The sequence below is a fragment of the Ambystoma mexicanum genome, chromosome 9 (assembly GCF_040938575.1).
Source record: "Ambystoma mexicanum isolate Mex_15411 chromosome 9, UKY_AmexF1_1, whole genome shotgun sequence".
Lineage (NCBI taxonomy): Eukaryota > Metazoa > Chordata > Amphibia > Caudata > Ambystomatidae > Ambystoma > Ambystoma mexicanum.
In genome coordinates, this window is record NC_090931.1 from 298,561,457 (window position 1) to 298,588,199 (window position 26,743).

The following is a 26,743-nucleotide window of genomic DNA, read 5'->3' on the forward strand; positions in this document are numbered from 1 at the left end:
GATGATTTCCGAGCTGTGGAGTGGAGAGAGAGGCAGAGAGAGAGAGAGAGAGAGAGAGAGAGAGAGAGAGAGAGAGAGAGAGAGACGGATAGGTGAAAAGAGGTGCAATAAGGAGACTGGCTGGAGGGGAGATGGGGATGGATATGTCTAACATCACAGTGGGTGAGGGCAGAGAGAAGTTGGCCAAAAGAGGAAGACAGAGAGACAGAGACATGGACATTTGTGCAGGAAGTAGCCTGGTCAGAGAGCCTGGAAGGTGCATAGATGGAAAAGTACCACATGTTGTGGGCGATAAAGGATAACAAAAAGTGGGCGAAGGAGAAGGGCAGACTGGCAAAGATTGGCCACCTCTGAAAGGTCAATCAGCAGCTCTACATCAAACAAACAACATGCACCACCCACCATGGCATGCAAAGCACAAAGAGACCCAATTACGCAACATCCCCCAAATAAGTGCCTACAACCACATACCCATGCCCTGCACCAACCAACAACCCCCCCTGTTTTACACCAGTGTAAATGGACCTCAAGAAAACATGCAGCTGTTCACTCACCCTCCAACAGACCACACACCCTGTGTGAGACCGTCCCAGTAAGTGTGCACAGATTCCAGAGTGCACTGGCAACTCCGAAAGGGACAACAGGGAGGATGAAGTAACACATGCATGGGCCCACAATATGCACTGTGTGAAACCTGAAGGTGTCTCCCTAGTTAGTCCCTGGGATCTGTCATCCAGGTGGTCAGGACATGGCCTTCGCTATTGGATCCAGTTCCTGGGGGCGGACCATTGAAGTAGGATCACCTGGATGGGGGGTTCTCGGGGAGTGGGAGTGGGACACTGATGGGTGAGACATGGTATACCCATTCTTTCAACACCTTTTCCCCATCCTACCACGTAGGACATTCAAAAACACTGCCCCCGCTTTTCTGACACGAAAACTTTCGCACAACACCCAAGAGAACGGACTAACACCAGAGTAATTTACCGGACATGTCCCAATACAGGGGTTAGGCAAAGTCAGGCAACTGATCAGAATCACACACATCTGATGGCCCTTTCCCTTCCCCACAGGGATAAAAGGTGGAGCAAGAGAGCACAGTACGAGCAAGGCAGACCGCACGACGAGACAGCTAATCAAGCCGGTCAGTTCAAGAGGAGAAAGGTGGCGAGAATCAAGAGGGTGCCAAGGAGAGAAATGACTTTGCCCTTTCCAGCCCAAACCCGCAAAACCTTCATGGAAGAAAACATAAGTCTGAGAACACTAGCTATAGAGTCTTGCAATAGATGTCAACGGTACATAGGGTGTGCCTATGCCTATAAGCCAGAGCTAGGGAGACTCCTGCTACTGGTTTAGCCCATATGGATGAAACAACAGATACCAGAAGGTTGTAGGAGAGCCGTTAAGACAGGCGAAGCGGTCATACAGGAAGTCTAGCAAAATTCCTGTACAGTCAAAAGCCTTTGACCTAAGAACTGTAGAGAAAACAAGGGTAGTGAATCCCGCCGACTTTGAAACCAAAAGTGAACTGTGTAGTAAAAGTTGGACAGAGCGAACCCGGAGAAGGGATGCTGACGGAGAGGGGGCAAAGTCTAAAGTCCTAAGAAACAGTAGGTTGACAAAGGTGAACCCGGCAGAGGGATGCCCACTTGAACTGTTTAAAAAGACATTAAGATTTGTGAACGGGAAAAGCTATAGTGAACCCAGTGGAGGGAGGCTGAAAATTGCGCCCAGAAGAGGCAGACCCAGGGGTGAAGAATCATCATCCCAAATACAAGTTGAACATAACTTTCATTTTTTTATTTTACTGACCCTTGAAGGCAGGAAACTTTTGTTGAAAAGAGACTTGGCCGACGAGGCTTCTGAGAAGTTGAAACCGGAACTGTCGTCTCGCTCTGGGGAAAGCTCAGATGGTTAATCTGCCTACAAGGATTTGATTTTTCCATTGAGCACAGAGCAGGAAGTCACCACCAAAATGCTGATGGTCTCTCTAGGATGTTTGTAACCGACTAGAGGAATGAGTGGATTAAATCCCCTGTCCCTTAGTCTGGGGACGGGGGCGAGTGTTAGGGAGAATTCTCATTTCATGGCTAATTTCCCTTACCTAGCGAGTCCCTCAGCAGCCTTGCTGGATCTCTGGAGTTATTTCTTTCCACTTGGTAAGAGTGTGAGCTTTCCCCCCCACTCTTACCCATGTTTTGCTATGTGTCTTTTGCCTGTTTTTAGGATTGTGGGCTCTGGAGTACACCACTTCAGTGGCCCCCTTCTTTTGTGTGTTACCCATCACCTTCAGTGCAGTGACACAGGGTTGTCGTGCAGACTTCCCACCGCCTCCATTTCTGAGGCTGACTACTGTCCCCCAGAAAAGGGTAAAGTTGCAATTAACTTTACTTAGTCATGTAACCACAGATCCAGTACACCCCATCTTACATGGAGTACTGTAAAGGGTTAATCCTTAGCCCTTTTTATCTGTACCTCCTAGAGCATTGTTTCGCTCTTTTAACATTTAGAATTGGCTGGTGGCAGTGGTATCTACCCTAAACTTTCCTACCGTGGTTATCTTATATAAACGTGGTTGTATTGTAGGCTATTGTATTAGCCTTGAACTTAAAACCGCTTGACCAAATACTTTTTTTTTTTACTCTGGTGCAGTTTATTCACCATTTCTTCTTGTTAAACTCCTTCTTGTGTTTTACTTTGTGTGGCAAACCAGGTTTGCCTTCCTTCTTTGTTCACTGTCTTTTGGTGGGCTTCTGCCAAGAAGCCCCCCTCTAGGTGCCTCGGTGTCTATGTGGGCTGAATGTGAGGGAGGGGTGTAGTCACCCCCTGCACAGGGTATCCTAGGAAACCCAAGTTGCACTTTTCCATGATTGGCTGAGTCCGGGCTGGACAACCCCCCCTGCTGCGTGATTGACAGCCAGGCTGTGTAAATGGGGGATTTTCGCATAAAAGGCAGGTCTCTTGGGCTGGAAGTCAGAGAGTCGCCACTGGAACTACAAGGAACCGAAGAGAAGCGGAGAAGAAGTCAGCTGCTGCAACTATCCCGTCCCGGTGAAGCCGGTCCTGAGCTATCTACCCTTCAACAACTAAGAGAAGATCCAGTCCGGAGTCTGCTTCCCTTGAGCCTGGTGGGGATAACCAGCTCATCTTCTACAGCCAGAGGATTTCCTTCGTGGTCGAAATCGCTGTATACTGCTGTAGAGCCTCTCCTGTTTTTAAGGAGCGCACCTTTTATTCGTCGTCGCTGCTGCTCGCCTCATCCCTGTGTGGTGCAGACCCCCTCATTGTCCTCCTTCTTGCTGAAGCTCCAGGAACCGTGGGTCTGTTGGAAACTACCAGGAACAACTGCTGTGGCACCAGCCTCTTCATTTTGAACATGGTACTGTGTCCTGCTTGAGGAATTTGGGTGAATCCCTATTTCTCATTCTACAAGGCTTGTCCTTATCTTCCCTCCTTCTTTTAACTTTTGCTTCCAAACATTGACAATATTTAAGTACTCTTGGCTACGTCACAAAACTATTATTGAGACCAAGGAAAAGTCTTACAATTCTGTTCTGGTTAAATTGAATGGGCCGAAGGGGGAATTTGGCAGATTAAGGAAGAGGCTGTTGCAGTAGTCCAGCCTAGAGAGAACCAGAGCTCGGGAGACTTTGAGGTTCTGGAGAAAGTGGGGTAAGGGAAAATGCCTCTGAGGGGGAGCAGCTGAAAGTGGGCCATCTTGGCCAGGTCTGTGATGTGAAGAGAGGAGAGAGGAATCAAAGATAACACCAAGTTTTATTGACTCCCAAGAGGAAGGCCCATGAATTGCAGACAGAGTGTGGGAGGGAAAGAGGGAGCAGGGGTCTCAATTAGAAGGTTCACTGTATTACTGGCATTGAGGCAGAGATTGTTAGCAGTACGCCATGCCTGTAGAGCAGATGGCCATTCATGAATGAGAGAGGATGGGGGGGGCAGAGGAGTGAGGCATGGATGAGAGCTGGGTGTCATTCGCATGACAGTAGCATGGCCCTGCCTTTTTGCTCATACTCCGCCCATGCTGGTGGGGAGGCTGTGTATGTGCAAATGTGGAGTCCATTCAACATATCCTGAGACACCTTTGTCGGACATAGTGATGGAGGTCATACAATGTCCAGGGATAGCATGCAGATGCAACATTCAATACCTATAGTGATGGCTCCGGTATAGGTGGTCTCATTTGTGAAGCATTCCACGGTGATGGGTCATTGGTCATGACCGAGCATGCTTGTACTGAGAACCTGCACCACCTCAAACAATAATCACATTACACAAGGAGCAACAGTGCCATAATGCCACATCTGAGTGGCAGATGTAGCTGACATGTGTTACCTTATCCAACAGATGACACGAGCATCAACAAGTGTGCATGTATCAAATACACAGAAAAGCCAATGTCTGTGCATCTGGACAACACAATGATGGTAGTGACAAGGCATGTGCCTGTCAAGTATCAAATGACACACACATACAGGCCTTTAACGTCAGACAGGTGCTTCAAAGTTGAAGTTGTTTGATATGTTTGAACAACTACCATGCACATGCATAGAATATTATGCAGACAGGTACATTCATTAGCATTCATGATGCCCAAAACCTTTCACAAGGTCCGTCTACGGGCATGTCATTTTCTTATTGCAAGGATGGCTCCTTCTGCATGCGACCCACCATCAGCTATTGTTCACCAGGTAGTGAATGGCTTAACCCCTTGCAACATACAAGTGTTATGACATCAACATCATGCCTGCAACTCAGGGCCGTGGTCTGTGTGCACTGATGCACCGTCACTCTGGGAACACCAGAAGGCATGATGACAGACATCTCTGATATGCATCATGAGAAGGCATCCCATAGGAGCACGTGACAAATTAAACATGCAGCTCAGCATGAAATTATATGATTGTTCAACATCTATCGCATTTACCTATCGGCCAGTGCAAAGTGACATGCCACAAGAATCTAGCAGACAACCGTACAAGTAGAGAAAAAAAGAAAACCCCTCGCACTTCGTGCTTGGTGAATGCAGCTCTACAACATGTTTGACAAAAGAATATTCGGTTTTAGTAATGCTTGAGTTAAAAGTCATATAGTCTTAAGTGGGCTTGTTAAGTCCAGTTTATTTTCTTGTGCGAAAGACCAGCCAAAACATGTTTTGACACAATGGTCCTCATTACAAGTATGGAGGTAGCCATGCCGCTTTTAGCAGCATGGCTACCCCCATACCGGGTACCAGGTCCGGGTCCCGCAAAAGGGGATTTACCGGGCCATTCCGACCTTGGAGGGCCCGGTAAATCCCTTTTGCGGGACCTTGACCCGGTATATCCCCATTCCCATTGAGCCCCTACAGGGCTCAATGGGAATGGGGAGGATGCTAACAACAGGCCCATTAATGACGGGCCCATTGTTAGCATCCTGGTCTGCTTGCGGGTCCCGCTAAGGACGCCTGGTCTGACCAGGCGTTCCAGAGCGGGACCCGCTGCAGACCTCGTAATAGAGTGGCCCGGAATGAACGGTGCCGGTCCCTTACCGGCACCTTTCATTCCGTGGCCGCCTACCTCCTAATGAGGCCCTATGTCTTTTTCAAGGCTATTAAATTCTTGATGCGTTACCAGATTTGATACTTAAAGCGTCCTGTAAGAAATCACCTCCAAAGCTACCATCTACGTATGTCAGGTCCCTCTCATGGAAATGATATAGACATAGGTGGCCTGTAAGGAATCACCTCCAAACGCTATCCTCTGCTGTGTTCAGTCAGTAACCTCTCATGTGTTATTATTTGCAAAAACAGGTGTCCTGGAAGGAATCCTCTCCCCAGCGTTTCCGCATGTTTTACTAATTGTGAACCGTACATGTAGGTGTGTCATTTATTGCCCATGAAACAGGGAATTACCCTGTGGGTGATGTGTACTGTTACACAGGCATGTGCCACACATGCCCACCACATAGGATACTCCCAGAATGAAAGCCATGAGTCTAAACATCGGCAAACATGCATTCCCCAGGGATGTCATACAACTGGAGACAGATGTACCACTACAAATTTATGGTGGGTCATGCATGATTGGCGAAACATACGATGCACAATAGAACACACTCACCAGATGTGTTCTCATAGTTCTCCAGGACTCCCAAGCCTTGCACCTGCCCAAGGCTGATGAATTGGCACTTGGCCTCTTCATGCAGTGTCAGCTGCTCCCCCTCTGGTGGCCCCCCACCAGTGGTCATTGCAGAGGCCAGGTTGACACTGAGCTTGTGCTTGGTGCTACGCGTGAGAAAATGTCACTGCTTCACAAACTCTGCAGCAATATGCATCTCCACACCTAAGGCGTTGATCTGGTTCGTGACCTGCTGCCAATGCACCATCCGTTGTGCGGGTGCATGGGTGCTCCCTGCATATTGGCACATCTCACGATAGTGATCGTTCAGCTAGTCAATGAGGATCTCAATCTCCTCATCAGTGAAGCGCCTTTTCCTCGGTGGATCAGTTTCCTGTGCCGTGGCTTGGGATGGAGCATCTTCCTGCTGTGCAGGGCATCCCTTCTTGGCCTGATTGGCCCCATGTGTTGGTGCTGCACCTGTCTGGCTGGGACCACGTTGGCATCCAGGTGCCAGGCGACCTGTGGACTGGGGCATGCCATGTCCTCATGGGGCTGGGGCAGATGTCTCCACACCACGTCCCCGAACCCCTGGGACTGGGGCAGATGTGTTCACACCACGTTCCGAACCCCTGGGGCTGGGGCTGATGTGTCCACATCATGTCCCCGATCCCATCTGCTCCCTTTCCACTCATGTCACACGTGTAAAGGATGAAAGGTAGGTACACCAAGTTATTGTCATGGGCAATATGAGGAAGGGAACAGTCTATGCAATTTGCAATGTAAATGTGTGTTCCAGCAAGGCTCCAATGTACCCCAAAAGCAAAATAAATATGGTACGCGATACGCAGTGGCACCTCGAAACACAAAGATTGCCTATGCAATACCTGACAAGCTTCCGAAAAGTGAAAAAGGCCATACACGATACACAGTGGCACCCAGAAACACATAAATTGGGTATGCAATACCTGGTAAAGCATTGAAAAGTGAAAAAACCAGTACGCGATACACAGAGGATCCCCAAAACACAACAAATAGGTATGTGACTCACCACAGGCCTCAACATGGTTAAAATAAACATGTGGTATATGCAGAGCCAACCCCTAAAAGCTAAAATACGGTACGCGGTACATGAAGGGAACGGATTGTGGTGGACCCCCAAATACGTGTAAACGGTTCTTCTCCATCTTCGTTCCTTCACGCGCAAAACCAGTATCGCTCATCCACATTCTGATGTATCCCTGTCAATGCCATGAGCCACGTAGGCACACTGCGTGCATTGCTTGCCATGTAACTTGCGCGCTATGGGCCTTTACTCTGTTTTCAGCTGCCTTTGTAGCTAGACACGGAAGAGCCACTCTCATGCCTCCTTGCCACTTTACCTGCCTCCTCCTGCCCTGTGCTGCCTCTCACCTTGCCATCTGCTGCTGTCTGTCCAGTGTGAGTGCCTGATGCCCACCTGCACTTCGTTGGGAGTGCCTGCTGACCAGTCTTTGCCTGTGCTCCTGTCTCTGACCCTGTGACCACCTCAACTGTTGTGTGTTTCAGACTACCATCTTTCCATTCCATAACAACTGTTCCACAGCCCATCTCAAGGGCCACTTTGCCCACCCACACCAGCCTCGGGGGTTGCTATGTCCTCACCAGCTTCATCTGACCAGAGCGGCAACCCAACGGCAGCGAGGCAGAGGGCTGCCAACTTCAGCTCCAAAGAAGTTGGCATCCTGGTAGATAAGGTCCTGGAGAACTATGATGCACTCTTCAACCCAGCGAAGCAAGGCAGCAAGGAAGGATGCAAGCTGAACTGGGGGAACATTTTGGCTGCCATTAACACGCAGGGGGTGGCAATCCGCTGCCCCAAGAGCATCCATAAACGTTGGGAGGACCTCAAATCCAGGACATACACCAAGGCCTGGCACCCCTGAAGGCCGGTGCAACCGTGGAGGTGCATCGTGCGGGCAGGTTCAGGTTTTCATCTAACAACATGCAGGTTCTGGTGAGGTTCTACCCGAAACAGTATACCCAGGTCTGCGATTGGAGACAGCGTCTGGAGTCTATTTGTAAGTAGCCATGTGGTGCACTGCTCTGCAGTGCATGTGTGTTGAGCATGTGCCTACATGTCTATAGTGACACCCTTATGTTTGCAGTATGTGTGTTTCAGTGATCCGCAATGACCTGCAGCCCCCAACAATGCTCTCCATGTATGAAGTATGATATCTGTTAATTGGACATGCCATGGCATTTGCAGTGTGTGTAGTTGTACAGCTGCGCAAACCATGCCCATGCAATGTCACTTGATGCTTAGACATTCATGAATGGCAAGGGTGCCAGATGAGTGGGTGGTCCCCATGTCAGGTGCATGCATGATGGCCATTATGTTGTGCCGACAATTGCAATGTGTGGCTATACACCCTTTACATCTGGAGGAGACACGTGCATTTGGATGTTTGGCATAGTCAAGTTGTGGCATTGCAATATCGAGGACTTTGATGTAGTCTGTCATGGCACTTCTTGTGTACTCTGAGTTTATGTGTGCGAATGCCATGTGTATTTGCTTGGGACTATGGTATACTAACGTGTGCTTCTGCAATTGATGCATGTATGTGTTGCATGCTCACAGGTTGGGCTGTGAGGGCGGCATGTTGTTTGATGTGATTGTGTGGACAGATGCCCAAGCAGGTGTTGGCATGGCATTGCTGCCAGTGATGCAATCAGGAGTGTCTACTGGTTGCCAGGATTCCACTGTGTGTCTTGCCAACAATGTGTCCACTGCAGTAGCCAGCCCTATCTGTGCTTCTATGCTTTACATGTTTGGCCATCCTATCAGTTTACTCCATGTCCATCCCTGTGCCCCTGTGGCATGTCACCTGTGTAAATGCAGCAGGTTGCAGATGGGTCATGTTGCCTTTGCCATTGTGCCATGCCATTTCTCTTGGTATGTGTCTGTGCATTGCATGCATTGTGCTGCGTATACACGTGGATTTGTCATGACTGTGGTTGTCATTGAGCCTGGGTTGGTGTGTCTGTTTGAACGTGAATTGCATGTTCATGTGTGTGAGTGTGGATGTTGCTGGTCGTACCTTGGACAATTCATGTTACTGTAAATGTTGTAAATGCCACACAGGCTTTGATGCTTTATACTAATGCTTCTGTTCTGTGTCTCCTTTACTGCGATTGCTGCAGCTGGAGAAGAGGACAGAAGTGGTGCTGTGGAGCATGGAAGTGGGGACCATTCCACCAGACTAAGGCGCAGGCCCCAGTCACTCCCCCATGACAGCTCATCTTCAGCATACAATGTGGCTGAGGTAGCGCCAGGAACATCAAGCGTGTCTGCTGGGGGTAAGTCCCAGGATGTGAAGGTAGCACGAGACTCCTCAGCATCGATGGGACAGGGTGATGCCACACAGGGGCCATGCACGGTGGAAGACACCCTGGAATCATCCAGGGTGATGGAGGGGGGCGGGGAGGAGGTGGCCGTTGCAGGCCTGCCCATGGGGTCAGGCAGGGGTGTTGAGGTGGGTGTACATGCTGGAACCCTGTCCCAGGGGCATGAGACTGTGCAGGCCACCGTGGAGGTGCTTGTTCAAAACCCGGTCCCTAGGCCATCGAATGCAACAGTAGACACCTTCCAGGTTGCCTCCACCCAGACCAGCATCCCCTTTTCAGCTGATGTGTCCATCAGGGATCATGTGCTGCCCCTGCTAGCTGGCATGACGAGGTGGACTGCAGTCATTTGTGATGATGGACAGGCTACTCTTGGTATGCTTGCCCATCATCACAATGAGCTGTGTCGTCTTGTGGCCTTGCTGGCAGCAGACTAGTTACCTGGTGGGATCCATGGGCTGTTCATTGCTGCAACCTCCTCCTCAGCTTCATCCTCTGTGTGTCAGTCATCCTACGGAGTGCCTTCTGGGCAACATACTGGCACAGCCCGCTATGGCCCAGTCCCACCCCCAATACCCCGTCTGGTGGAGCTAACGTCCCCGGCCGAGGTTCGAATTCAAAGTACGTCAGCTGATGTGGTCACTGTGCCTGCCCAGGCACCGGCAGGGTAACACGCAATGAGGGACAGCAGGCACCTTAGAGTAGTGCAGGTGCCGTACGCCCCCAACAATTGTCATCACGTCGGAGGGCATACCGACAGAGCCTGCACTGGGCACAGCGGCAGCAGCTGGCAAGTACGAGGAGGCAGACTGTCACAGGGCAAACCACACCAAGGAAGCAGGTGGCAACTATGAGGCAGGTGGACCATGTGGGGGCATTGAACGCCATATCTTGTGTGTTCAGGCAGTACAAGAGGCAGCTGCTGGCAGAGTGGTAGTGGGCATGTGAGGCACATGTGATGGTGGCCAGGGCTGTGGTGGTGCTGTGTTGGGCAAGGAGGAGGAGCTGCCATCCTGGAGGTGACTTGCAGGTTGGCGCAGGATGCAGAACCCTAGTTGTTGTCCACCCTGCAACCCCTCCAGGCAACAACGGAGGTATGCCTGAGTGTGGATGACGTGGCATGTGAGTCAACCATGGTCGACAAGTTGGCAGAGATCGGTCAGGAGAACTAACCCACTGCCTTTGTATATAGTTATTTAGGTATAGTTTTTTTTTTCTTTTGTCGCAGACTTCAGTGACTTTCATTCCTTGTTTTTCATGTATATAGTTCTTTAGGTATAGGGTTCATTTCAGTTTTCCGCATTTATTCTGGATTTCTTGAACATTCCCTTCCAGTTTTTGTTCTATATAGTTTTATTGAATACTGGTTTTATCTAGTTATATTCCATGTGTCATGCAGTTCATTTGTGTGTCTGCACATTTGATTGTTTATATTTCACCGAGTGCATCTCTTCGTTGCAGGTCATGTGTATTGTGGCATGCCTGTGTGTGTCATGCTGCTGCTGTGATGTTTGCGGGTGGAGGGATGCACATGCGCCTGACATGTGGGGCTGAGGCCATCAGTCGACTGGAGCCAGCACTGGATGTTTTAATTTTCCATTACATGAGCAGCTTCACTGCGTGTTTAGCTTCAGTGTGGTTGGCATGGAGGGTTCTAGTGTGTGTGATGATGTACACACGGGTATGGTTGCAGTGATGTGTGGATGTGTTATGTATTTTTTGGTTGACTCTAATTGAGAATGGAATGCCACATGTTCATGTGTGTTTGCACGCTTTCACATTGTTTTCATTTCGGGTCCACTGTTGTTCATGTGTCCCCTTTGCACATGCTTGGGATTGTGTATATGCCCACACTCTATTCACTGTAGTGTGTATTTAGCATTGTGGGTGCTGGGGTGGGAAGTGAGCTCACTGTGGATCGGTGGCCTGGACACATCACTTTCACATTTGTTATTTCATTGCTGTCTCACTCCCATGTCATGATCACACGACCACCAACCTGTGCAGTCACACACTGCCTGCTCTCATGTCTTGCTCCAACTCTGCCACTGGAATGCAGTTGTGTCCCATGTTTGCTGTTTCTGTGCGGCAGCAAAAATGTCCTTTCTCAGTAAGCAATGCACTCTCTGACTGACCTCCCATCACCCATGCAGAGGCCTGTCAGTTTGTAATCCCTGACAGGGACTTTGCTACCCCTGCCATCCATGTTACTTATGCTCAGGCTGTAATGCACCTGGTCATTATTTGTGGATCTGGCCAATGTTTGATTCTGTTTGCATCTGTCCTCAACACACATTCCGTTGCTGTGTTTTGATGCCTTTGTAATGACCCATGGCCAATATGCACATGTCACTTTGCATTGGATTACCTTTTCACATGTGGATGGGGTGGATCACAGTGTTGTTGGTGCAATATTGTGCTGTCTGGTTGAGGTGCTGCAGATTCAGTTCTGCTAGGGAGTGACAATGGATGCTCCAGCCCTGGATTGGTCTTCAGTGCTTCCTGTTGATAGTTTTATCATTGCACATGTTGGAGGTCTGCATCATGGTGGAGGAACTCCACAGAGGTTCAGGTGAGATGCAGTCATGCATTGAACTGGTAGGGTGGGAGACTGTCAGGGGGCAGCCTGGGGGTAGTGGCGACAGTGAGGGCATTGTGGGGGCGGGGGATGTACTGTCAGGAAGCTGACTTGGGGGTGGCAGAGGTGAGGGGGGCTGGTGGGTGGTGTCAGGACGTGAGGAGGCTGCCTCGGGGTAGTGGCAGAGGTGAGGGCGGCATGAAAAGGGGGCTGTACTGTCAGGGTGTTGACTGCGGTGGTGATAGAGTTGCGGGGGCTGGTGGGAGGACTTGAGGGGGCTGCCTGGGGGTAGTGGTGGATGTGAGGGCAATGTAGGGAGGGGTGTGTACTGTCAGGGAACTTGCTGGGTAGTGGTGGAGGTGAGAAGGCTGGTCAGTGGTGTCAGAACTTGAGGGGGCTGACTGGGGTACTGGTGGAGGTGAAGGGGGCTTGTGGGTGGTGTGAGGACTTCAGAGATCTGCTTGCAGGAACTGTTGGAGCTGAGGACAGTGTGTAGGGTGTACTGTCAGGGGGCTGACTGGGGTGGTGGCAGAGGAGAGATGGCTGGTGGGTGGTGTCAGGACTTGAGGGGGCTGACTAGATAGTGGCAGAGGTGATGGGGCTGGTGGGTGGTGTAATGACTTGAGGGGCTGCCTGGGAGTAGAGACGGAGGTGCGGGCAGTGTGGGCGAGGGTGTGTACTGTCAGGGTTCTGACTAGTGTGGCGGAGGTGAGGCGGGTTGGTAGGTGGAGCCATGTCTTGAGGGGGCAGACTGGGGTAGTGGCAGAGGTGAGGGGGGCTGGTGAGTGGTGTGAGGACTTGAGGGGTCTACCTGGGTGTAGTAGCGGAAGTGAGTGTGGTGTGGGGAGGGGGTGTACTGTCAAGGGGCTAACTGGGGTAGTGGTGGAGGTGAGGGGGGCTTGTGGGTGGTGTCAGGATGTGAGGGGGCTGACGGGTAGGGGTGGAGGTGAGTGGTGTCAGGATGTGGGGGGGCTGACGGGGTAGTGGCAGAGGTGAAGGGGGCTGGTGGGTTGTGTCTGGACTTGAGGGGGCTGATGTGCAGTAGGGGTATATGCAGGAAGTTTGGGTGCCTTAGTAGTAGGGGGGTTTGCAGTTTCACAGCTGTGCTGCCCTGATTTATGAGGGAGCTTTTGCATTTTCGCAGGGTTGCAGCCTCGATTTTCGAGGCAACTCGCTGGGTTTCGCAGGGGTGCCGCCTTGATTTATGAGGGAGCTTGCGCGTTTTCGCAGGTGTACAGCCCTCACTTATGAGGTAGCTTGCATGTTTTGACCGGGTGCAGCCTTGACTTATAATGGTGCTCGCCCAGGGGTGTAGCCTTGACTTACGAGGGACCTTGAACGGTTTTGCAAGGGTGCTGGATGGTGGGTCAGGCTGGACGCAGAGGTTTGTGCTAAGGTTGGTCTGTTGTTTGGTTTTTGGTATGCGTGGGAGCGTGTTGTGGGCGTTCCTCGCGCGGCCTGGTTTCTCTGCAGGTCAGGTTGAAATGCGCTTTGGAATCCATGAATACACTGAGCATGCATTTGAAACTGCTCGTAAGGCCACTGAGAGTCGTTCTCGGCACACAGGCCTTTGCCTGATCAATACACACTATCCATTGAATTGGGCCCTGAGAGTGTTACTGGTTCCGCTGCACCTGGGCAGTAATTGGACTGCAAATGTGGAAATATTTATCACATTGATTGTCATTGCTTCCGCATCCCTATTGTGGGATTAAATGGTTTAGCCACAGCCATGTGGAACAATGAGGGCGGTTCCTGCAGCATATTCAATGCAGGCTTGATGGGGCACCATGGATCACATATCCTGGCCTTCACGTGCAAATGGCAGGGGACCATTACACGAGGGAATGCTGTGGCGGGGTTGGGTAGTTGGAATGCTCTCTCCCATGTAATACTTCATCATAAATTGAAAAACAAATGTATTGTGTGAAGCTCCTTTAAAATAAACAAATGTCTCTCTCATTCTTCTGTAGAACCCAATAGAACACGTTGTGCTTGGGTCCAAGCCTGGATAAGCCAAAGGTGCTGATCGCTTCTTTTATGTACACGGTATTCCATTGTGCTGTAGCATGTTATGTTATGTTGATTTATACGGCGCAACGCTGCCATTTTCACGATCTGGCGGCCTGTAATCTCCATATAAACGCATGCAGTTTAATTTCTTATAATACAGCAGAGACTGCAATTGTGAGAGATGGTTAAAAGCTGAGAGGGCTGTTTTTTTTACAAGGGGGGTTCTCCTATAAGGTGGGAATGGGGAATTGCTCGGTTTAAAAAAGAAAAAAAAAGCCAAGTCTGTAAAGTAAAACAAAAGAGAAAAATTAAAACATGGTAATGGAACACGGACGGAAACCTGAAAAGAGGGGGAGCTATTGCGATGTGAGGGCAAAAGACTTGAAAAGAAATAGAAAATACAGAAATAAAAAGGGACAGGCAGCGAGACACAATGACAGATTATGTAAGGAAAGAAAGGTACAGCAGAAGGGAAGTGACGCCTTATGGAAAAATGAAAGAAAGGTGAAATAGACAAAAGGGAAAGTGTTAGTAAAAGAGGCAGGAAATGGCAAAATACGGGGCAGGGTATTGTAGAAAATAAAAAGCGAGGGAAAATGTGCCCGTATATCATAAGGAATAAAATTCCCAAAACTGTACGTGAAACCCTGATGTTGTACATGTAAAGGCTATTGCAAGCTACTTTCGAGTTCTGTGACCTTAGAAAGGCACTCAGCCAGGAGCTGTATGCCTCTAGATTCACAGGTCCCTCAGTGATTTGCAATACAGCCTTACATACTGAGTGAGAAGTCATTATCATGGGATAATAGCCTGCCACCAAAGTTACTGCCCAAAGCAAAGTCGAGGGCCATAAATGAGGGCAGGGTTATTATCCCAGGACATAATGACCCTTTCTGAGGTCTATAAGGCTATTAGCACACAGTGGCCATAACAAAGTAGCTTTTGAAGTTGTGGTGTTGAAGAGTAAAACAAGGTAAACTACCAAGTCATACAGCCGCTCTCTAGTGTACCCAACCTGGGTAGTGGTTCCTTTCAAAATTTGTGCTAGTTCAAATTGAATCTCTGTTTCAAATCTCAAAGAAATTCGAAGAATCCGTTATTTTTTCAAAATCATATTTATCTGCAACAATGATAAACGTCAAAAAAATGAATAATCACTAATAATTTCTTAGTGAGGAAGAGTTTGCCGCAATTGACTAATCAATCAGACCAAGTTAAAAAAAATATATAGTGGTAAAAATTATAGTGGTAAAGTACATAAAATGGAAAATAAAAATAAAAATAAAAAACATACCAACAATTCGTGGTTGCAGTAGCAGAAGAGTGCAGCAGAAAAAAACAAAAAGAGAAAGCAAAAATAACTAATCAATCGCTATAGCCCAACAGTATGTGTGTATATAACCATAAGTATGGTGCCAAGAAGTAATAAATTACCTGGGGCAGGTGGATATAAGGTAACACGTGGCAAACTAAAGTGAGGCTTGTCAGATGGTGACCAAATGAACTGTCCGATATAAATCAGCGCAGTTTGTAAGCCTGCAACGCAATAGCTGTAAGCAGGAAAAAACCTATTAGTGTCAGTAAATGACATCCGTGGCTAAACAGAGCTAAGAGGAGTAAAATGGGCTCACCGTCTGGAAAGCGGGAGCGAAGCAGTTCTCTCAAGGTCTGCAAGCAGCAGACTGCCATCCTCGCATCGGCGCGTTGCCAAGGCAACGTGCAAAAATACGACACGTGACGCGCTCGAAGGGCACGCTAGAAACTAAGGCAGCATTCCGGCCCTAGGGCTTGGATTAAGAGCTAAAATTTAATTGCCAGGTCTCCTAATGTGTTAACAGAAAAATAGGTGATGAAAATAACACTAAATGCAAAAATATCATAGGGAATAGAAAGAGAAGAAATACTGAAGTGTGCACAGGCCAAAGGGCTAAAGCATGGCTAGATAAAATAATTATAGGGCCTCTCCAGGAAAAAAGAGGAATAATCAGAGAGAAAAAAATACAAAAATTAGACAGTGAAAACAAAACAAATACTATGGCTGGAAAGCATACTAGTAAAATAAAAAAAAGGCAGATAGAGAACCATTCATAGTATCAAACTTCGCTGCTACTGGTGTCGTCAAACAGGCGACACCTTGGGTCCTAGACACAAGGTCCAGGAAATGCAGCGTTTAGGTCAAAAGTGGTATACATCCTGCAACAGTGTACATGATTCGTAGTATCAAATGGTGGTACCATGGGTCTAAGTTTAACATTATGATACATTACTATAAACCTTCACATTCAATGGGCCCAGGTCATACTATATCAAGTGTGCTCAGGAACATATCAAATAACAGTGAGTGTAACCAGAAATCACAGAAAACAATGATAATTAATCTCCTCGTTGAGTCCATGTGGTGTCAAGCTGCCGAGTTTGTCTATCCAGAAGGCCTCTCTACGGTTGAGCCGTTGGCCCAAGTCTTCATGTGGACTGTTTTTCACCAGTACCTCTAGAATAACAAATCTTATTTGTGTCACATTGTGTCTATTCTCAGCCCAATGTCGTGCTACGGCCGAGTTGGTATTAGCATTTCGAATGCAGGATCGGTGTTCATTCCACCTTGTCTTAACTGTTCTTGTCGATTGCCCAACATAAAATTTGCCGCATGGGCACTTAATGTTGTAGATAGTGTTGATGCTGTTACAGGGACCAAATGTCTTGAGCGGAATCTTCTCCCCTGTTCTGGGGTGATTGATGGTGTTGCCCTTAATGACAGAGTTACAGTTAACGCAATGGAGACAAGGAAATGTTCCCGTACGTTGAGTTGTTGGTCCTTTGGGTGAAGGTTTCGTCTGAACCAATTCATCTCTCAGGTTCCTACTGCATTGGTAGGCAAACACCGGTAATTCACTGAACAAACTCTGTACTCTGATGTCATTTTTGAAGATCTCCCAGTGTTTTTTGATGGTTTTCTTAATTTTGTTACTCTGAACGGAGAATTTAGATACGTATACCGGTGACTTCAATTCTCTTTTGATTTTGAGTCGATAGTAGGGTCTCATGTGACAGGGCGGTAACCCTGGCAAATGCAATCTCTAGTTCATCATTTTTATAGCCCCGTGCAAGAAATTTCTCTTTCATATCCATCTGTTGTGTTAGACAGTCCTCAGGATCACTCACAATCTTTTTGACTCGTAACAGTTGGCTGTATGGCAGATTTCTGAGTAGGATGGGTTGGTGAAAGCTGAGACGGTGTAGAAGGTTATTGCGATCCATTGTTTTGCAAAACAGAGAAGTACGGTAGCCAGTTGTTTGTTTTTTAACCAGGACATCCAGGAAGATGATAGTGTCGTGCGAGATCTCTCTTGTGAATTGGATCCGTTGGTCTATGTTATTGAGGTATTCAAAAAAGATCTCAAAGGATTCCTTGGTACCTTTCCGCACTCCAAAAATATCATCAATGTACCGCGTATACAGGCGGATATCCTTGTTCCATTCCTGTTTACTTAATACATTATCAGTCTCAAACTTGTGCATAAAACAATTGGCTTATGTGGGTGCCATGGTGGCCCCCATCGACTTCCCTGATGTCTGCAAGTAGAATTGAGTACCATATTGGAAGTACGAATTCTCAGCGATAAATTGTAGGAGAGCTAGTATGAATTCCTTCTGCGCTCGGATTTCCGATGTCTCTAACAGTAGCCATTCAAATGATTCAATCCCCAAATCGTGTGGTATAGAGGTGTACAAGCTCCTTACATCGATGGTGAACATCAAATCGTCCCGTTGAGGCGTGATGGAATTAAGTTTCTGCAGGAAATGGGTAGTGTCACGGGTGTAAGTGGAAGTTTGTTGGATTAAAGGCTGCAAAAAGAAATCGATGTAGATACCCAGAGGTTGGTTAATACTCTCCATCCCTGCAACAATAGGTCTGCCTGGTGGTTTGGTGCTAAACTTGTGGATCTTTGGTAACGTGTAAAAGTTCGGGATCCTAGGATGGCTTTTCAGGAGAAATGTATGTGTATGCTCATTGATCCATTCAAGTTCAAGTGCTTTAGCCAGTAGGCTTTCCAAATTTTGTTTGATGGAAAGTGTAGGGTCATGGTCCAAAGGGGCATATGTGGTGTGATCTCGGAGCTGTCTGGTGCACTCAGCATCGTAATCAATTGTGTTCTGGATAACCAAGGCACCCCCCTTGTCAGCAGGGCGGATGGTGATGTCTTTGTCTCTGAACAGAACCCTTATTAGTCTGATCTCGTGGGGTTTGAGATTCCTATGTGGAGGAGTTTTGTAGCTGATACGTTCCAAATCACGGGTTACTAATTTCTGGAAAATGTCAATAGATGGAACTGTGATAGGTGGGACAAACCCGCTTTTTATTCTGAATTCCTGGAAATCCGGGGTCTTAACCGAACTGTCTTGGGTTTCCAATTCTTCAAAAAAGACCTTAAGTTTAAGTTTTCTAACAAACTTATAAAATTCGATCTTTGTGTCGAACAAGGTGGTTCCGTAAGTGGGTACGAAACTAAGACCTTTTTGAAGCGTATCTTCCTCGGACTTGCTTAATCTCCTCTCAGATATGTTAATAACTAAGTTTTCTTTTGCTGGAGTCTTGTCTGGGGTTTGTTTTTATGTTTCCTCCACCCCCTGCGGGTTCTTTTCGACTGGAGCCTAAAAAAGCTGAAGTGGAAGGTACTTGTGATGAGGGACTTGTTATTGGAACTGGATCGTCTGTAGTTTGTTGAGTTGCCGTTTCCGAGTATCTCTGGGCCTCTGAATCAGAGCTGGAGGTGTTGTCTGATGTGTACTTAAACAGTTTCTTAGGTGCTACTGGGCCATATCTTTCCATCCATGTATACACCTCTTCGTTGATATAGTCATAGGTGTCGCGTTTAAATTTTTTAACCTTCTTCTGTTCAAGCTCTGATTTGTAGTCTTCAAGCTTCGTATTGATCTCCATATCATACTCCTCCTTTCCTAGTGAACCAACTAGCTCTTTTTCTATATCCTGAATCTCTTCACTGAGGGTCATTAGATTCTTGCAGAGTTCTTGGATAGTTAATAGGATGAGATCCAAAGAACATTTATTCAGTATAGCCTTCCATCTGCGGACAAACTCCTTGCTTTCCTTGCAAAGAGTTGGTCGAAGCTATATACGTAGACCTCTTGGGATATGTTGGTTTTTAAAGTATCGGCCGAGAGTAATTGCATGCAATTTTCTATTAATCTCCTTGCGTATAAGGTACTCTAACTGTTTGATATGTTTGGCTGGATGTTTCGGGACAGTTCCATGGGCACCAATAGATGTTTCGCTAATGAGTTTGAGAATGGCAGATGCTTCCTCAGATGTGAAACCTAAAGTTTCTGTGCACTTATTTGATAATCCTTCGATATCTTCAAACGACATGTTCTTTCATGTATTTATGGAGATTATAAAATGTGTGCCTCTACTGCTGTGTGTCTCACCAAAAATGGGGAAGGAAAGAAGCAGGAAGCAAAGTGAGTGGGCACCACTACGGAGTGAATTCACTTATTTCTGGTCTTCAAAATTTGTAATTGGAAAAGATCCTTTCAAAAATATTTGTGCATAAAACTTATGAAGGAGCAGTCTGTAAAAGGTTTGGAGACACCCAAGCCAAGAAAACAAGTGAAGCAAGAGACAAGGTAAACTACCAAGTCATACGGTCGCTCTCTAGTGTACCCAACCTGGGTAGTGGTTCCTTTCAAAATTTGTGCTAGTTCAAATTGAATCTCTGTTTCAAATCTCAAAAAAATTCGAAGAATCCGTTATTTTTTTTAAATCATATTTATCTGCAACAATGATAAACGTCAAAAAAATGAATAGTCACTAATAATTTCTTAGTGAGGAAGAGTTTGCCACAATTGACTAATAAATCAGACCAAGTTATGCCAATGCATTTCGGAAAAATATCCTTCATCAGGGCCAGGCTAAGCATGATTCATACCAAAACATGTATTAAGTTAACAGTGCAGAATAATAACAATGCAGGAAAAACAATACGAAGAAACAATTGTAAGAAATTATAGTGGTAAAGTACATAAAATGGAAAATAAAAATGAAAATAAAAAACATACCAACAATTCGTGGTTGCAGTAGCAGAAGAGTGCAGCAGAAGAAAACAAAAAGAGAAAGCAAAAATAACTAATCAATCGCTATAGCCCAACAGTATGTGTGTATATAACCATAAGTATGGTGCCAAGAAGTAATAAATAAAAAATAAAAATAAAAATAAAAAAGGGCCGGAATCCTGCCTAAGTTTCTAGCGCGCCCATCGAGCACGTTACGTGTCGTATTTATGCACGTTGCCTCGGCAATGCGCCAATGCGAGGACGGTAGTCTGCTGCTTGCAGGCCTTGAGAGAACTGCTTTGCTCCCGCTTTCCAGACGGTGAGCCCATTTTACTCCTCCTAGCTCTGTTTAACCACGGATGTCATTTACTGACACTAATAGGTTTTTTCCTGCTTACAGCTATTGCGTTGCAGGCTTACAAACTGCTCTGATTTATATCGGACAGTTCATTTGGTCACCATCTGACAAGCCTCACTTTAGTTTGCCACGTGTTACCTTATATCCACCTGCCCCAGGTCATTTATTACTTCTTGGCACCATAGGTTTGGTTATAGATTGTAATATTTAAAGTACAGGGTTGTCTTTATAGGGTAATCATGCTAATATTGTAAGTTTGGTTAAATTGAAACTGTTTTAACATGAGCATGGATTCAGTGGAATGTAAAAGTAAACTGTTTCTCTATGCAAAAGTGAAAACATTTTTAGCATTTTTGCATTAAGTTGGTGTTACCTGCCAAGTGGACGGCACAGTGAAAGATAACCTTACAGTCTTGTTGAAAGATATCTTACTAGGAAACTGCATTGCTGCTTTTTGAATACAGAGAAATGCTTTGCGCTGTCTTTCTGTGTTTGCTTCTGCAGCCCAAATGATTGGAATTCAGTCAATACCAGTAGTTATGGACTTTATTTCGAGCATTCTGATTGGCTCAGAGGGGACCAATTAGTACATACGTGTGCTAATATAATTTAACAGACCATTGGATGCACTCTATACCTTATATAGTAAGTGTGTTCTGATGCCACATCTCACTTTTGATAAGAAATTCCAACAGTTGCGATAAAACATTTCAGCCGACTATTGGCGACACATTGATAACTGATGACTCCAGCAGCTGGTAACCATTACCTGTGTCTTTTCAGTTCTAAAACTACCAGAGTGAGTCTTCTGGCACCGACTCCCCAAAGCAGACTGCCCTCTTCCATTGGTTCCTCGGCTGTCACCCAGTCCAGTCCGCATTAAGGGCCTGATTCATGGAATTTATTGCACTGTGCAAAGGGTTTTTGCATGGAAAAAAGACTCTTTGCACAGTTCCATGATTCAGGTTTTGTGTGGGCAGTGCAAACTCACTTTTCAGCAGTGCAAAGTCAATTTGCAACGTGCAAAACATTTGATAACTCAGGCCCTAAGTGCCTGGTCAGAACTGCAGCCATCCATTTGAAAATCACCAGTAAGAACGTTCCAAAAAACCTCAAAAGTAAAACCCAAGAAGTCCCAAATGCACTACATGGCCAACGGGCAACACAATAACTACCGCCTTGCACACCTTCTTTGCAGGATTCCATGCACGCGTGGGTGTTGCCAACTCCATTGATACAATGCCCCTGGCACATTCTTGTATTACACAATAAGGGCTTTCGCCCTCTTTTGCAATTCACTATATACTTGTGCGTGATAACTACCCAATTCTACCCGTTGATCATCCTCACATTCAAGGTGGAGGCGTGACTCTCAATTTGAAATCCACATCCTTTTGTCCTCTGTGTCTACCCAATGCCTCCTTCATTTGAATTTGTGAGGTTCAACACAGTGTGGCAGCAAATTGCAAGTCATGGAATTTGCTGCTACTTTAACCTCACCACCATATCATGAATCCGACACTGAGATGGAGGAGAGTCCTCTAGCACTTGCCCAGAGGTATTACCTCCACATTAGCACCAAAAACTGGAGGAATTACAGTGACAGAATTACCACCCTCGATAATGCCTCTAAATTCCCCATGACGCCCTACAGACTCCAAAAATGGAGATTAACACCTCCACGCTGCCTCTTGTAATCGGGCAGAGTTGGCCTCAAAACAAATGGCCGTAATGTTAAACGAGCATTGTGGTAATTCCTCTGGAACTACTACCAAAATCGTAATGTGACCCTATTGCACCGGACGTATTCTTGTGACCCTTCTCCACTGCATAGGTTCGCCTTCTCTATCATCCTCCCTCACTCACTATTCATTTTATGGATGACCACTCTCACGTCATTACTTCAGTCCTGGTAGAGCCCACACACCAAACCTTCATGGGGATCTTAATGTTCTCCTCGTCTCCCACTGCTCCCCATCTTTCAGATCTTCTGACCCTTCATACTGTGATACGTTTGGTCTCCTGCCAAATGCATTCACCCTGCAAAACTCTTCTTGTTCTTATTACTGGCATTATCTCTCTATGTGAGTTGCCAAAGTCATTCTCCTGGACCAATTGCATACTTCCTTACTGGCCACTACCCATGGTTTCGATCCCAACCAATGGCCAACTGGCCCTTGTAAAAGACGACCACGTTCCTTGAAGCGTGTGCAGCTTCCAGTTCCAGATGACGGTCTTCCGAGTGACATAAGTGTTGCACCAGGTGCCTTTTTGGTTTGGGTCTATTTGACCTGAAACATTGGACCTAATCACATTTGATCAAAATCATTTGACCTTTTTTGGTTTAAAATGAGGGGGAGACCCATCCCCCCCCACTTCCCCTCAACCGAATCTATACTCTTACCCATGACCCATACATATATATATATATATATATTTAATTACATTTGACCAGAAAAAAGGTCAAAAAAATCGATCAAATGTTTCAAGTCACATGTTTTTAGGTCAATTATGCTAATACCATCTTTTTCACACAAACTATCTGCCTCAACCATATGCCATTAGCCTAAATATGTAGCAATCAAAACTCAATGCTTTCTGATACTGCCATAATCTCACTATAGACAAAGACCTTTCTAACCAGGCGACCACTACGGTGGTGATAGTGTGTGGTATAAATATCCTTTAACATTAACATTAACATCACGTTGAGGAACATGGACAGTGTACCAAGTCATCCAATAAAGACAATTGGGTCTCTTCGAGTTTGTAAGTATTTCCTGTGGAAACATGTGTACCGTTTCATGAACTTATAATTACGATAATTCTGTCTGATTACAAGAGGTGGACTGGTGGTGTTAACCATTTGTGGAGTCCAGATTTGGAGGATTCACAGCAGGTGGTCATTTTGCTCATGGGAAATCCTCTATGTATTGGTGCGCCAAAGAAAATCTGTCCAAAGAGAGATTTGGTCTGATAACAAATGCAAGAGATTGCAAACTTGGTTAGGGCAGGAACCCCAGGTGCGTACAAATTCACAGGTTGCCTAATATAAGGAACACGAATACAAATATGGTGGAACTTGCACAGGTGAGCTTTCCCATGGTCCTACAGTATCCAGACAAGGTTTGCGAACCTGTTAGGATTTTGACATATGTCACATAATGCAAACCTAAAATGTTAGTAGATTTTAATCTAAGTCTTAATAACTGGTGTGTGTAACCTGATTAAACAAACCACATAAAATCAAAAGAATCATTTTCAACATTCATTTTCTGGAAATGATTCAATATTCAATATGAAAGTGTGAAGGAGTACGTGAACGTCTAGATTCAGCAGCTGGGGGCGCAGCTGGGGGCACAGCCTTGAGCAGCAATGACCTAAGCATGTACTGTAACAGCGGCTCAAACTCTTACATATATGTTTTAAGGGCTTTGGCTTGATTCATCCTTACAAAACCGCTTCAACTCAGTGACATTGAGGGCTTTCTGACATAGACCTTTCACGTCAGTTCCTTTGACAACATTTCTTTGGGGCTTAGATCGACTTTCATTCAGTCATTATAAAATGAAAACCAGCTTCTTCTGCAGCCATTTCTTTGTAGATCTTCTTGTGTATTCAGGGTCATTGTCCTGTTGTATGACCTACATTTGGTGAATTGTCAGCTCCTACATAGATGTCCTTACCTTCACCTCTATTCACAGGTGAGTCAATGATGGCAAGGCTTTCAATTCCCGGGGTAGCAGCTCAACTCCAGCTCACCCACACCACAAAACTTGCCCGATTGGATGAGGTCCTCCTGTTGAACCACATTGCTTAATTTTCTCTATGCAGTGTTTGTTATTGAGGTCAAGTCCTACCGTTGCCTTGCACTTCAGAGAATATTCTTCCAGAAGGCTTGTCAAACATCTACGGGCCTTATTTCTAGTTTGGTGGTAAACCGATGGTAAATCTACGGATTGACTGTCAGATGTATCCATAGTTTCTGCCACTCTGTCCCATGGGATTACCGCACATTTATGAGCTATGGTAGGGAGATGTAATTCCCCATTTCTCGAGCCCATAGGACTCAATGGTGATTTTTGGCAGATTTAATGCAAGCAGTAATACAGCTCGGTAAATCCACTGATTTTTGAAAGTATAGTTATCCTCCACTGTACCTCCCACCTCGGAATTCGGCGGTGCAGTAAAAATGGCAGTAATTCTTTAACCTGCAAAAAAAGCGGCGGTAATGGAATCACTGCCAGGTTTTTTTTACTGCTCTGCAAAACTTGGAATGGGCCAAGTAATGTGCAAAAGGGTGACTTTCAGACAGACAGCAATTTTTTTTGGGCAGTTGTTTTCTTATGGCTATCCTTAAATGAACACTATTCTTGTTATTTCTATTTTTTTCTTCAGATTGCCATTACTCTACTGGCTCAGGAGACGAATAACTCTAGACATCTGCATGTCATACGGAATTGCATCACTTTGGCGACATGATCCCTGCAGAGCGATTTAAATGATAAAATATTTTATCCTGCTTTATTATATTTATTTTTGATTTTTAGGCTAACTTTATTAGATATCATTTTAATTAGAAAATCCCTTTGGTTTCTTTTTAAAAGATTATTTTATAATGATCATAATCTTTATTAATTGTTGTATCCTTAAAAACGTTCAGTTATCTGTCAAAATCCGAGTGTATTGTTGATTCAATGTGCTGACTCGTGTATTTTCTCTGACAGATTTCATTGTTTTAATCAGGTGGTTCACTTCATTACATCATTTTTCAGACCGGATGGTGCAGCATCCATCCACTTTTTTCATTATCTGTTGTTATTCACAAATAATCACGTTACAAATCAACCCTTTTTCTTAATTAAAGAGTATGCCATCTGTTCCTTCGAGGCCCAAACTCATCAATTTCCTGGTCAGCGCCACCAGTTTGAGAAGGTGACGTAATTTATTTGATCCTGAATATTATCCAGCATTTCTCTTTGTCCCAACAGTGTACTAGCGTGTGAATGACCGTTTTCTGATATTTCTTACATCATTAACTTTTATCTTTCGCTGTACTTCCAAACTTAAACAGATATAAAGTATGTACTGTATCATGTGGAGTATTGATTTTGTTGCTGTTGTTCTGACTCTTCCATGTACAAAGTGTACACTTTTGCATTCCCTCAGAGTTATTTCTCTAGGATACTCTTTCCTCCATCGTAGTCTATATTCACCATTCCGTTGGCCCAGTTCTTTCTGAAATATCTGCTTGCGCTGAGAACCATGTCGTCTGTGAACATTTGAGCACAAATGGCTTCCTCTGTTTCATCAGGTTGCGAAAAATGAAAAATTTTACCTTTCTTTCTCAAAACATGAGCTTAATTGAAGACACTGATATATGGGAATGTATACTTTAGTACTATCTTTTTTTATTTACTCAATTGGATTCATTCAAATAAATCACCTCTTCGTATTTTATTGTTAATTACTCACCACCCTCTTCCTTTCCCAAACCCACTCTTTGTTCAAATGTTCTGATACTTGTGGCACGACCACCCACATAAGCGGAGTCAAGAGTGGCCTGTAGATCCATGGAAGTTCTTCATGGCTTCCAGGATGAATTGCGGGTTGGTTCCTGGAGAGATGCTAGTCGGACCACCGATCTTGGGTAGAATGACCGTGGTCTTGCACCTTCTCTCTTTGAAGACTACCTGCTTGACTGTTGCTTGGTGAAGAACCAACACCTTAGATATGTTTTTGTGGCCCATCCTAGACTGATGACCATCCATAACTTTGCGTCCTAGATTCTAAGAAAGTTATTTTCATTATGGCATGACATATTTCTGAAATCTATGAATATGGTGTCTCACGAGATAGTAACTTCAATTATCCGATTTTATAGAGAAGAACTTGGACAGGTATCAAAGATCTGTTTTGAAAGTTCTGCGAATATAACATAGTTTATTGTTTCATAAAAAAATCACAGGTTATCAGTATACATATAATGAACCGAAACAGTATAAAATGTTAAAATCTATCTGACATTAGGTACATTATTGTGCAGAATAGCGCATAGAAAGTGCAATTAACTGTAAAGTGCAATTCGGCTTTCTCTATTATGCGACATTACATTGTTTTCCTCTATATTGCACAAATCCCCATCTAGAAACTCCTATTAAGTTGATACCAGTGAATTATCTACACAACTCATTCATCACAGACATATTTCTGTACACCAGTGTTATA